Source organism: Dermacentor silvarum, chromosome 9 (genome assembly GCF_013339745.2).
Source record: "Dermacentor silvarum isolate Dsil-2018 chromosome 9, BIME_Dsil_1.4, whole genome shotgun sequence".
Lineage (NCBI taxonomy): Eukaryota > Metazoa > Arthropoda > Arachnida > Ixodida > Ixodidae > Dermacentor > Dermacentor silvarum.
Window position 1 is genome coordinate 117,649,800 of NC_051162.1, and position 14,023 is coordinate 117,663,822.

The window sequence follows — 14,023 nt, forward strand, 5'->3', positions numbered from 1 at the left end:
CATTGCAGTAAATTTTGTACTTTGTTTGAATAAAACGACTTTTTCTTACAAATGTAAGTGCGGCAACTGTGCATTTCTGCCGCAAGTTTCACGGCGCATATATCGGAGCCGGGGTCATACTCGGAATTCGCTATAGCCTTGCAAGCTTGCCGGCTACAATTCGTGACTTGCAGTGTGTGCCGTATAATCTATTTAATAAAAGCTTAATCGGTGAAGTCTTGTTAATATGTCGACTATGCCTGATAGTGATGTTCTAATCCTTGAACTGGGTTACTCTACCGGTGTGTCCGTGTATGTCTCCGTCTCTAACTGTGTATTTTTTTTTTATCATTTTTCTTTCTCCCCTTACCCTCTTCCCTGTGCCGCATTTCTCGTGTGACCTCTCTCTCTCTCTCTCTGTATTGCTTAGGCGGGAAAAACGCAAGCAGTCTCAACTTCAGTTGACATCTATACACAGATATCTCTGCTTAGGTGCTGCTTGTTGTTGTCGTGATAATCAGTGACCCAAGTTGAGGTTAGACGTAATTGTAATTGGGTAAGACGTAATTGCTACGATTGGGTGGATTTAAGTTGAGGTTAATTGAAAAGCGGCAACTACTCAGTGTCACTTACCCAGTGGCCCATATTTTTTAGACTGCACTTTCTCCGGGAGCGACCCGCGAAAACGGCGAGATGCACGCCAACAGCTGGGTTGACTCGGAGAAGAATACTTGGCATTAAAACTAAAACGAACACTTTAGAACAAGAAAGGTGAGCAGCTGAAGAACAACGCTGGTTAGGACAGAACGAAACCGCTGACGAGATGGTGACATAAGAAACGCAGCAGCTGTTTTAACGGGGAGCTCACCCTCGGCGCCAAACTCCTTTGTTCTCATTCAAATAAATAAAAAATAGAAACAAAAATTTACGTAGCGTGCACTGGAGGAGCTATCCTAAAGAGACAGCGGGGCTGACGTACACCTAGCTAGTCCTGGCTTTTGGGCTAGGCTAAGCACTACCACGTCATGCCCAGCATTTTCCAAAAAAATTTTTATTGATAGACTATCGATTAGCTATTGATTGGCTATCGATTGGCTATCGCAAGGTATTGGCCACGCATATGGGCTAGCTAAGCACTACCAAGTCATGCCCAACATTTTCCGGAATTTATTTATTATTGATCAATTATCGATTAGCTATTGATTGGCTATCGATTGGCTATCGCAAGGTATTGGCCACGCATATGGGCTAGGCTAAGCACTACCAAGTCATGCCCAACATTTTCCGGAATTTATTGATTATTGATCAATTATTTATAGCTATTGATTGACTATCGACTGGCTATCGATGACTGACTACGTTTAAGTAGTCCCAACCATGCTTATCTAGGCTTAATCAGGCTCCGCTTCGCTAGTTCACAGGGGTATGTGCCGTTGCACATGGACCCTTTATGCACTACCTCCAGGATCGACCCACAGTTTTCTTTGTACACGACAGACAGATTACGCTCGGCATAAACAGCTCCGCTGTTAAAAGACGTTCTACAAGCGCCCAACCGACATTTGAATGAAAGTTATCGCAGTTTAAAGCGATAACAGATTTATACAGAATCTAGGAAGCGGAATTTTGATTTAGCGCCTGAAGTGTTTTACACAAGTTCACAAAAATCAGGATGCTTAGTGAATTGAAACTCAGTAAGCCGCACGAAATACAGATATTGTAGTTCTGTAAACTATATCTGTGACGATGTAAAATAGACTAAAAAAACAAGGAAAACACAAAATCCTTAGAGTTGGGCCACGGGACCAAATTCTAAGGTGCCAGGATTGCTTTTTTCTAGTGAACTCCTGACGACAATAGTCAAGCGGGAAGAAGGATTTATAACAAATACGCTTATAGAACAAAAAAATTTTTTTTTTTTTTTTTTTTTTTGCTGAGCGGAAACTATACCGACTCCTTGATTTAGAAAGCGAGTTTTCTTTTTTCGGCTTGAGCGGAAAGACAGTTTTCTTTAGCTTAACAGAATTGATTTCTATAGGGTAAGCGAATAATTTGTCACGAATACTGTGAGCGAATTTAATTTTGTTCGTTTCTTCACTATCTTCAATTAACGCTTGAGTTAATTAACGCTTGAGTTAACGCTTTAGTACAGCTTGACGTATGTGTTGGCAGACGCATCTCAAGTGTTCGAGCCACTTAGTCTTAATTTCTTAAACAGATGCGGCTGCTCAGCGGGTCACTCATGGCACTCGAAACAGTAGAACATGGTCTGAAAAAAGTACTTACAACAAATTGCAGCAGTTGCATCAACACTCGTATGGAAATGATCGGTTGGCATACGGGCTTTATATAAGGTTATTATAAGCCCTTTTGCTGGTACTAGCATTCTAAGCACGCCTAAGCTATATCAGGAGCAGGCAGGAGATCAATGGGTCAGTTGTTACTTGACGAGAGAGAGTGAGAATAAACTTTATTTGCTCCACAATGGAGGCGTTGCCGTAAACGAAAATTTAAAGTTAATACCTGTAGTTACGGGAGTGGAACTGTATTTGGCGAGGAAGCGTCAATGGACTCCGAAACCCGGGCAGACGGCAAAGAAATCTAAGCTCCAATATTGTACATCCTCCTCTTAAACCATATATGCCTAAATTTTGGAAAGTGACAATATTAAAAATATTTTATGATAAAAGGCCCTTCAGAGATGTTAGAATGTAGCATCAGCAGTTTTCTGGCAGAAATTTTTGTTGTAACGGCTAGTTTTGAGTCGTCCTACAATAATACACTAGGTAAATGCGGTTCCTTATCAGGCATGATAAAATATAAAACATTTTGTACAAACTACTATGCCAAATTTCTTACAACGCAGTGCTAGTTTGTTTATCGAAGTGGGAATAAATCATTCGTTTATTCTGCGGAGTTACAATGTTGTCCGTCTAGCCAAATCACTTTTCTGTTTTCAACAAGTACTGTCGGTGCTTTCCATGCAATGACTTTTAGCCATTAGCCTTCTGGGATAAGTCTGCTAGAGGCTTCTCAAATGTTAGCTATACAGATTTATGACTTTCACACCGTACAGATGGAACGCACTGTTGACATTCACATGAGAAAGGTGAAGTAGGTAGCGAAGAATACCACTTCTTACATATATGACAGGTTAGTATACTGCAATGTTTTGGTCAAGTCTCTTCATTTTGCTCGTGTTAGGCATATATCGGACTATTATATAAGGTTTTGACTTATTACTATGACATTTAAACTGCTTTCTCTGAAGTGTGTCACTACCAGTCATCTCCGTTCCACACCGTGAGCATTACAGGCGACTAAAACAGTTTCGTAGCACTTACAGTTATCGACGATTAGCTCAGAATTCCTATCAAATAGGTAATCGAAAGCCATAAAAGTGCTGCCCGGCGAAGGGTTCATTCTGGTGGCGTACTCATCACTGATTTCCTCATCTGTTACTACCGTAGCGTGGCTTTCAGAGTGAAGAATATGGACACATGAGGACACCTCATCACAAATGTCACTTTGGTTCGAATTTATATCCTGCCTTTGGGTGATGCTTTCTTTTCAAAAGCTTCAGCAAAGAATCTCGCCCCTCCCAACAAAAATGAAAAAAAAGACAGTTTTATAAGGTGGACGAGAAAGAAGATGATGCAAGATGACGGTTTTGAGAAGTCGAAGAGAAAGAAGTGAGAATAAACAGTAGTCGCGACCGTATGACTAACTATTCTTGGTGTCGTTACACGTTTATGTGAGACACACGAATTATTGATTACGTTAGTCTCAATTTGATAGGATGTCAGGCACATCCGTTAATGTAAGCTCTCAAGATCGCGCACGCTCTGCCTAGAGTCCGATATCTAGGACGCCGCTTTTTGAAACGTTGTGAGGGACGAAGTTTGAGCAATACATGATAGATATCCTGTCGTGTATACATTTGGTCCCTCATGGACCGGTGCTCACAATCTCGGCAACAATAAATTATATTTACATTAATTGTGTTATCTTTTTCCGTCGTAATAAGACGCCCTTCTCGATGTCTGCACTCCCACGATGTTGCACTTTTCCTCATGTGAAACTTCTAAATACGCGCTTACCAAATTTGCACAGACAATAGCCATCACCCCATGAATGCAGGCTGGGTTCCTCAAGCTTTTATATAGGAAACGTGTGAAGTAACAGCCACCAAAAGAGGTGTACCACATGTAGGAAGGACACTAGCCATATATGAGTTAAAGCCTTCGTTGCTTCGAGCTCACGACCAGCCAGAACAACATTGCCTGCCACCTGTCACTTTTTACTGCTGTAGTATGTAGAGGTCTTTTCACATACTGCTGTGACCACGACCCTTTGCCTTGGCGGCTTTATGCGAGGCCGCTGGCAGACGACATTTGCTCGGTTTGGTTTGCGACGTGTTACAAATTTTATGCACGACTTCACAGCTGTTCGAAAGAAAGGAATGTCATTCGCCAAATGCACATTCAGCTGTCATGTAGTACGCGTTATGGTGAACTAGCAGCGCTGTCTGTCAGCCAACTTGTGATCGCAAACACGGTATGCAATTTTCACCCCCCCCCCCCTATCCCGTCGCACAAGGTAACAGCGAATCTTCGGACTTTAGAGGATACTAAAATGATAAATGAGTTGATCTTTATTATTAAATTAAACTAAGAACTGCAATGCCAGAAAAGCTACGCTTGCGGGAGAGCAGATTTGATAATCTAGAAATAAAATACGCGATAAGAAAATCGGCTTCCAGTTTCCGCGCCGTGCAACTCTTCGTGACGTCATAGACATCGAAGGCGCCTATCCAAGCCTAATTCTTTATCGGAAAAAGATGGACGACGTTGTACTCTAACGAAGTCAGAGACTGAATTGAGCAAGTTCAGAGAAAGCGCTCTACACCAAAATGCCCAAAAAGCGAGTACATACTTTGAATACGTGACGTCACAGTGGCATACCGGCGCCGGGGTTTCAGTTCCATATTCGATACAATTGAATTTCTCCCCCTTTGTTTTCTCTTATTATAATTAACCTCTACAACTTTACTAACAAAAGCAGACTTCGGAAAAGTAATTTATCAGTCTAAGTTGATGTAGTGCTTCTTTTTATTGTCGTTTTCAGGGCCTAAATTCTCTTCGAATTCCATCACTGTTGTTGTGTTGTGGTCTCTGCGGGAATCATTGTTCAAATTTAAATGTTCGCTTTGCAATCTGAAGTGTTCTGATTATTGTAGCGACAGAGCTTGATTTCTTGGTGGAACAGAAACACTTCATGGACAATCTCACTTTTGTTTAATGCGAACCATGGCAATACTTTTGAAGCAGCATTCTATTTGTAATTTTTGTGCACACAACTTCGCATTCTAATTATTCCCGTGTCCAAAATTTTCTGTTCATATTTCAATGTACATGTGGCAACGAATGTCATGCTAGGGCCCCACATAAACCATTGAAAACGCAATATTTGTGGCTTTTATTTCGGTCTTGCTCACATCATGCGGTTGGTGATAAACTGTTAAATTGGACCAAACAACGCTAGTTTATGTTGTATAACCTCACATCTTGTTCGTAAAAGGATTAAGGCGAAAGCCTTACTTAGATGGCTCATGGGTCAAAAATTTGGACCGTCCAGAAAATTCAATGGCATCAAAATTCAACGGCACAAACATTGGGGGCTGACCCGTCGACCTTTGGTGGGAGTCGAACCCACGATGTTTGGTGTTAATTAGGGTGAAGTTAATTAAGGCACAGTTAATGACATATAGTTAATTAAGGCACTCGAACCCACGACCTTTGCTGGGAGAAACAAGTAATAGGAAGTAACAACGCATTCGAATGAGAATGTCAAGAAATTCAACGAATGTCTCGTGAGCGCGCAGGCCTTCGCCTTCATCCTCCTTAGCGTATGCTAATGTGACTGCTTACACGTACCTACTGCAGGCCCTCTTTGGGTCCGTGCAGGAGTGCGTACAAACGAAAAGAAAAAAAAAGATTGTTGCTGGAACAGAAATGTTAATCGAGCAATCTCATTTCCGTTCAACGTCAAGCCAGGAAACCATTTTTTTTTTTTTTTTTTACTGCAGTAATGTGTGCATTGCAACCGAACTTCCGGTCGGTATAAAGAGATTTCTTGATGGGACCAGAATTCCTGCTGTGAAGCCTGATGGACGAAAACAACACCCTTGGCCGAAGCGTTGGCTCCAGGCAGATGCTCCCATTATTAGGCCGCTGTTTCTATCCATCAGAGTCTCAACAGGATTTCTTGTCAGATCAGGAATTTCTGTAGTGTAATGGGGAGTCCCGTCATTGCGACACAAATCTTTGTCGCAATGTGCGGCGCTCCGTAGCGACGGCAACGTTGTTTCTGTGTAAACCTCCATGTACGCCGTGAATCAATACAAAAAATATGAATGAGAACATTTGAGTTGGTTTCATCAGGTCCTATTATATACGGCGCATTACACTGTCTGCCTACCACCATTTCTTCCTCCCACTCTGAGCTGTAGAATGTCGGTTACCCTTGTTCACTCGATAACTCGTGTCATTGCCTTCCTGCCTCCTAATGTTACTGTTATAATTTTAAAGCTAGATGGTGTAAATTAATTCGGAGTCCCCCACTACGGTGTGCCTCATAATCAGATCGTGATTTTGACAGGTAAAAACCCATAATTTAAATAATTTAATCAAAGCGAGGCTGTCTTTTTCAGCAGCCCACGGTTTGACGTGGCTGTTCCGTCTTAGTGTCTCTGTCAGCATCTTGGTGGATGCATTTGTGGACAAATATATGAAATCTGTATGTGCGCCGAATGCAAGTACCTGCGATCCGGCTTCATAAACCTTGTATGCTGACCGACAAAGTATTGCGAGTAAGCGCACCTCTGTTCTTTCCAACCAAAGAAAAAGAGAAATGAACATAAAGCCGCACTTATCGGTTCGCAAGTATCTCTAAAGCGCATCGACCTGTTAATGGGTAGCCCAATGTGTGCAGTGGATTCTTATTTTTTTACTTGACTTTCTTTAATTTAGCCCTTCGGTGTGTGCCCATTCTTGGTCAATCCTCCATAATGGATATGTAGCATGGTAACATGAGAGGTACAGAATCCGTAAATGTAGCTAGCTGTGTGTCGCACGTCTCCGTGCAAGAACCACTCATCATCATTCCTCCCTCGCCAAAAGAGAAAGACAGGAAATAAAGAAAAGTGGTAAGGGCCTAACCAAAAAGAAATTTCCGCTGTGCTACCTTGAACGGCGGAAAATGGATTTAAAAAGATGTGAAGGGAGAACGATAAGTTTGCAAACTGAAATCGGCGCGCAAAGTAGAAGCGACCCACGTCACTATCACAGCCTGCCTCGCTGGTCCGTAGACCGTAGAAAGCGAACTATCACTCTGGCTGCCTTTAGATCACACGCCCATTGGGACTATAGGGTTGCGAACTGTCGAGTGGACGAAGTGGGGACAGAGGAAGGAGAGGGGGTTGGTTGAGGAAGCAGAGAGGGCGGCTGGCGACGACCGCGACACTGTCAGTGCCAGTAACCGCCAGTGTGTACGTGCAACAAAGGTGAACATATTTGTGTGAGTCCTGCCACGTCGCGATTTACAACGGCGTGTAGCGATTCACAACAACCTGCAACGGCTACCAATGCCGCTAGAGCTACTGTCACCAGTTAGGACCTACAACAGAACGAAACCCACGACAAAAGCGTAACCACCTTTTTCGTTTTTTTTTTTTTTTTACAATGCGACAAATCACAAAAAAGCAGATTGCGCGAATGAGCTGTCAGGCATTATATAAAAGAAATCTTGTCTATTTGTTGTTATGCAGTAGGGGGGAAAACCAGAAAAATCGGGACATTTGGCCGTCTCGACTAGATCAAGTCGGGACACAGGACGTTTACTCAGAAGTCGGAGCTGTCTCACTACATTCGACACGGTTAGCAACCCTAGACGGGACCGCTGTCCAAGTATCTTTCAGTCTGACAGTGGCAGGCTGTACACTATCCCTAATACGGTAGGCAGCACCTTCATTTCCGTACAATAACGGAGGCACGTGCGCAAATATGTGCGATTGTTTCTTCACAGCCGCGACCGTCAAAGGTAGGGCTGTCGGCCCGTCCACTTATGAACGAGTATGAAATTGTGAAAGCGCCACCAAACCGTTGCCGGTTCAACAGGGTTTCTGCACACTTTGGTAGACCAGCCGGTAAGCAGATCGAATCGGGAGCCAGTGAAGCTATAGGTGACTGTTCGCGGAACTAATTCTGCTGCTAGCATGAGCACAATGGGGTGATTCGTCTGTACGATCGTTTCCACTAACCCCACTATGTGCCAGAAGCCACTCATAAAGTGTATCGTGTCCGTTTTCGTCATCCCTTCGTCCTCTTGACATCGCTGTGGAGGCATCTTACACTGGGCATTCGCCTGATTTGGTGTTTGCATTTTGGCATAGATTATAAGCGGTGTAGAGTTTGTAGATCAATATTGCAGAATACAGCTGTGCCCTTTGTGGTGATGACCATAAATATTGCGCAAGTTCTCACGTCGCATGAAAGGATGAAAGTAAACAAAAGTGGACGCATCGCCGTTAGTTGTGAACGATTCAAATAATCACTTCCCTAAAGCTTCGCTTAGCGTAGATTCCAACAATTGCGTTGAACCTGCTTATTATCATTTTTGTTGTCGTTTTTTGTTACGAAGCTTATTGCACAGTCCTTGGCTCTTTTTCGGACCTCCTTGTTATTCTTCAAGTTACTGCCCTGTAGAATAGCAGTAATGTATGGTGCAGCAATATAGCAATCTTCGTATGACCTAATAGTCATCTTTTCTATCCATTTGAACCGCGTAGGACCTCACGTTTTCAGTGAACCACAGTAACTCCGGTACTGTGGCAGGGCCAGTACAGGAGTTACTAAAGGGCGTTGACAAGATCCTTATGCCTTACCATGGTTTTAGATGGAGGAATTTTAGAGGGAGGAACTTCTTAGCAGGAAGACTCGCACAATGTTAACATGGTAATTGTTAACGTACGAAGAGAGAAGATAAGCCAAATGTGAAGGGCTCTCGATGAAGCTATATAAATGCGACCGTCAGTTTGTGAATCTGCATTGAATAATTGATTCATTTATTTACATGAAATTAACCCCAAAAGCCTGAACACCATTTCACGTGAAATATCAGTATAAGAACTCGCTCACCATTACTTCTGGTCATCGCGAGTACATTCGGCAAAACAACCATGACATTTTAGCAAGAAAATTCATTATATAGTAATTATTTAGTAATTGGTGTCGTGAACTGTATATGTACAATTGAAAACTTGCTCCGGCATATCTAAAAACTGTACTATGGGTTTTGCAATAATATTCTCACGCTTAAATGAGTGTTTGGAGGTGGTTAATTGTGCGTGTGAAAAATGATACGTTGGGCAGAGCGGAGTTCAAAATGTTTGCAACTATTGTATATAAAATGTTTGCAAACCAAAACTCATCAGCATTCCATGCATGATAACATCAGGTGATTTGCAACGGTTTAGGTAATAAAGTACATTCACAAAACGTGCTTACAAAGTAAACAGAAAAAACAGCAACAATAGGGTGCGTTCTACAGTTTCTGTAATTACACAAGTTAATCAATCATGTCAATGGAATAGTACAAAGTAATAAATAAATAAATGGAATCTCCATTCTCATATAAGCAGTGCCTCCTTTACCGACCTTTAGCAAGTGCAGTAGATCTGGCTGGAACTTCAATATCTTGACCTATGTAAGCACCATGATTTCCTTCCCGCATCGGGGGGGGGGGGATCCTCAATCCTGGTCGATAATCCGGAGACCGCACTCAACACTGACAGGTAACAGTCTGAAGAGAAAAGTACGGGGCACGCGAAGAGTTACAACTGATTGTCTTATCATAAACACGTAAATCACATGCACACCTGTGTCGAGAGTGCGCCTGCGCGAAAATGGGTTGATGGCAGCTTCAGAATCTTATCTGCAATCACGCTACGAAACCTCGTTATCTAGCGAAAACCACTCGACGTTTCGCAACACACGTTTGCACTTCCTATCTATTTCCCCGTTCAAAGCCTCACATATCTCTCACGCGAACTACCTGCAGGGCACGAGAGTGCTGATAGAGATATAAGCGCAATACATTTCACGAGAGCGTATACGTCACGGGCCATCCGTTGTGACGTGTTGATAGGATTTTTGTATAGTTATGGGGGGTAAGGGGGTGGGATGATGGGGGATGACAATATGCTGCTACCATGCTCTTGACTGGACAAATAAAGGCTTATTTGCTATCGTGTTCGGCGACCCACACTCAACCAAAGCAAATTGCATCCTTGGCAGCTATCAACAACTCTGATAGCAACACCATCGTCAGTATCAACACAGGGACGATCGTACAGCTGCCATTTGCATGAGGTTCAGATCACGTTGCACATCTCATATGAACGCGTGCGCGGCCTTCGATAACTCTAGCGTCACAGGTTGGACGTGATTTCCATGCACCATGAGCAGGTCGCGCCAGAGATAACCAATGACCCTTGACCGCTTGTTTGTCATAAACATGGTAGCGCCACCATTGTAAGTATGTCATGGCGAGAACGCAGCCTTGAGTGACTATAGTTTTGACTAACCGCAACGTTCACGAGGTTGGCACGTTCTGAATAGTTTACCACGAAAACGTTCAGCAGGAAAAAAAGTTCGTATAGGTGTTTCGTGTAAGTAAACAACAGAAGTTTGTCACTACTGGCAATAGTTACGCGGCTAGAGGCGGGGTCACCATCGTTTAATTACTGATAATACCAGACGCGATGGACCAGAGGCTAAGGCGTCTTGCGGTTGGTCTCGAAGGTGTGGGTTTAACTGCTGGTCGTGGCTGCTGTTCGCGTACTTGAAAGTAAATAAAGAGTCCAAGTATAAGAATACTCCGCCTTAACTTTTACGTAGACTCACGCTACAGCCCGAATCACTGACATTGTGCACGGATCGCTTGTCGTCACACGATGTAACTGCAACCCATTTGTGTCCGCTGTCGGTGCAAAGCTACAAAGCAAGATGATGCTCCGCTTTTCGGATCCTAGGCCGCTGACAAATGCGTATGTGATCTTCGCGCCTGCCAACAAAAGTTTTGTGCACTCTTGTCGGTGTCCGCGAAAGAGTGATTGTGAAGAAGCATATAGCTAAAACAGAGCATGAGTTCTCGTCACTGTACTCACCTCTCAAATGGGCAATAATCATTTGTTACGCTTCAACACCACATTGGTATTGTATTGGTATTAAACTTGGAGCACCATCATACGCAACCAGTACAATGTAGGGCCACCTTAGGCTCATGTCACCGTACTCACGTGATAGAGAGCTTTATTATGATTAAAAAGTTTAGTAGCTAGTCGGCCTTAATCGATGCTCGAATCATTAAGCATTTTATGACCGGGGACTCCTTAGTTCAATGTTGCCTTGGTATTACCAGCGTTATCAGAAACGAAGATTAAAAATAATGAACCGCTTAAGAAGTGCAGGTTCTTACGCTCACCTTAAGCTATGCAACCGTCAAGTGATGATTTTTGACAGTGGTGATTTCCGAAATGTAAATTAGGACCTCTCGCTGCAAGGAACACAACGCTTACAATTCGTGAAAAGCTTGTATTTGTGTCACTGGGCTCACCTCTCTCATGTGCAACAGGCCGTGATTGACAACCAAATAGCACTGATAACTCAAGGACTGCTGTAGCCCACGCTCGATAAGCTCTGGTGTCCATTTGTTGCGACAGTATTCCGAGATAAGGTGTCGGAAGCGGATCTCGCCTGTTTTCCTTTATTGCAGAAAATGTTAGCCGAGGAATTTAATCGACAAAAATGATATCACTGACGGCAGCCAACAAGTATAACATCGATAATCGATGTTATCGTCGATATTGTTGACACAACCTCGATAGTTTATGTTCGACCGTCTGTCGCGTGCCATGTTGTTGGACTTGATGCGTCATGAGCAGACGGTGAGAGAGATAACGGAAGTCCTGACGCGTCACCGTCAAAACAGAAAACAAACGCTTGCGTTAGCGTGCCACCGCTAGCTCTTCGCGATAAGGGGGTTACATAACGCGACCACAGATAACACTTTGCTGTGTTTGTGCTCACACCTTAGGATTTTCCGTGGCGCCGGCGGTATGGGTACACCAGTTGTAGCCGAGGAACTTGAGATATCTTCTCGAAAAGGAAGCGCTTTCTGCGTGTAAGCAACCCACGACCGCCATCTGCAGTAATCTTGCCGCAAGAGACTTATAGCTGGCTTGTCCGTGAACTATAGTGCCGTTTACGGAATACCGCAAGGGCGGAGCGCGAGTGGCGTCATCTTGTGAGGATGTGTTCAACTAAAGTTCACGGAGCTGAAGCAGCGACTACCGTGTTCTGCTTAGCCGCTGGTGTAAAGATGTCGGGAGCAACAATCTTTAACGTGTTTTCACAGTGACCCTGCCTTTTTTTCTTCTTCTTCTTCTTTCGGCGAGAACACCCATGAAACACGACAGTGCTCCTAAAGCGTTGTGATTAACACATAACCACGGTGTCGTAACCACCATTGCTGCTGTTCGATATGTCGTCGCCATTCGGTAAACTGGAACAGCAAACACCTTTAGCTCGTCCATATACCGTGCACTGAATAATCGAATACCGGATAGATACAGGTGTCCAGTCTTGTGGGACGTCGTGACAAGGAGTTCAACCAGAGCACACGAAACTATTATGGCGTTATCAGGCTAAATGATATTTCGCTACTGGCATAAAAGGCGTTATCAGAAGAGAGAGACAGAGAAAGGGAAGCAAGGAAAGGCAGGGAGGTGAACGAGGTGCGCGTCCGGTTTGCTACCCTCTGCTGGGAAAGGAGATGAAGGGAGGAAAAGAGAGAAAGAAGAGGAGAGAATGAGCACTAGCAGCGCACTCCGCGAAGGTGCAACACCAAGTCCTAAGCGGTCGCAGAGGCTTGTCGACTTGAGGAAATTCAGTAACGCTATAGTTATATTATCTGTCAATGACGCAGATGGCCATGGTGCAAGCAACTTCACCTCTAAAACAGTCTTCCATCCAGCTGGTTTAAGGTGGTGTTCCCACGCCGACTCGGCTACACGTACTTCTTTGAGCGGGCGCTGCTCTTTATGTGTTTGGCATATAGTAATGATACAGCTCTTTACAGCGGTGTCTTTACAACGACGAGCCCTAGTCTTCGCTGTGTTTTCCATCGGGAGAAAAGAGCACCGGCTGTCTGGACTGTTGCGCGTGAGTACAAGCACATTGTTGCTGATTCTGCGGTGTGTTTGAGTTATGCCGACGGGGCCCAGGTATCTCTCACTGGCGAGGCACAAGAAGTGTTCAATAGTCATTTTGGTTCCTCAAGAGTCTCACGCAGGTGCCAAAGCAGCATAATCAAGAAGTGGTTCTTTTGGTTACCCTGCCACGAGAACAGCATGCAACATTACAGCGTATCTAACACGTGTTTTTCAACAAAACGCCACAAGATGCCGCGACCAGCGCTGCTGCTGCTTTGCATGTTTCCGGTGTTCCAGTATTCCGCATGCTTCGATATATACCGGGTGTTTCATCGAACACTTTCAAACATCTTTAAAGGTTGCCTGTGGCAGATAGCGCAATTCTAATTTATGAGCTGGTCTACTCCAAGAGGCGGACATTACTCGCACAAAAAAATGAAATGCATAATCGACTAATGAACATAAATTCACTCGTTGTGTTTTAACTAATTACCTTATGGTCCACATTGCAATTTACAAATTGTAGCCGTGGAGTACGCAAGGCGGATCCACTCGGAACGAATTCTCAGGATGACACCAGTTTCGAGATATTAATTCCCGAACTTTGCGGAGACTTGGATTGCCGTTCCAGTTACTTTTCTGCCTCAGTACATAAAACGACGTTTTGTTAAGAAAGTAGCTGGAAGACCAATGCATTTCTGCGCAAAGTTCGGGAATTAATATCTCGAAACTGGTGTCATCCTGACTGGGTGGCGTGAGGTGGGGAGGGCT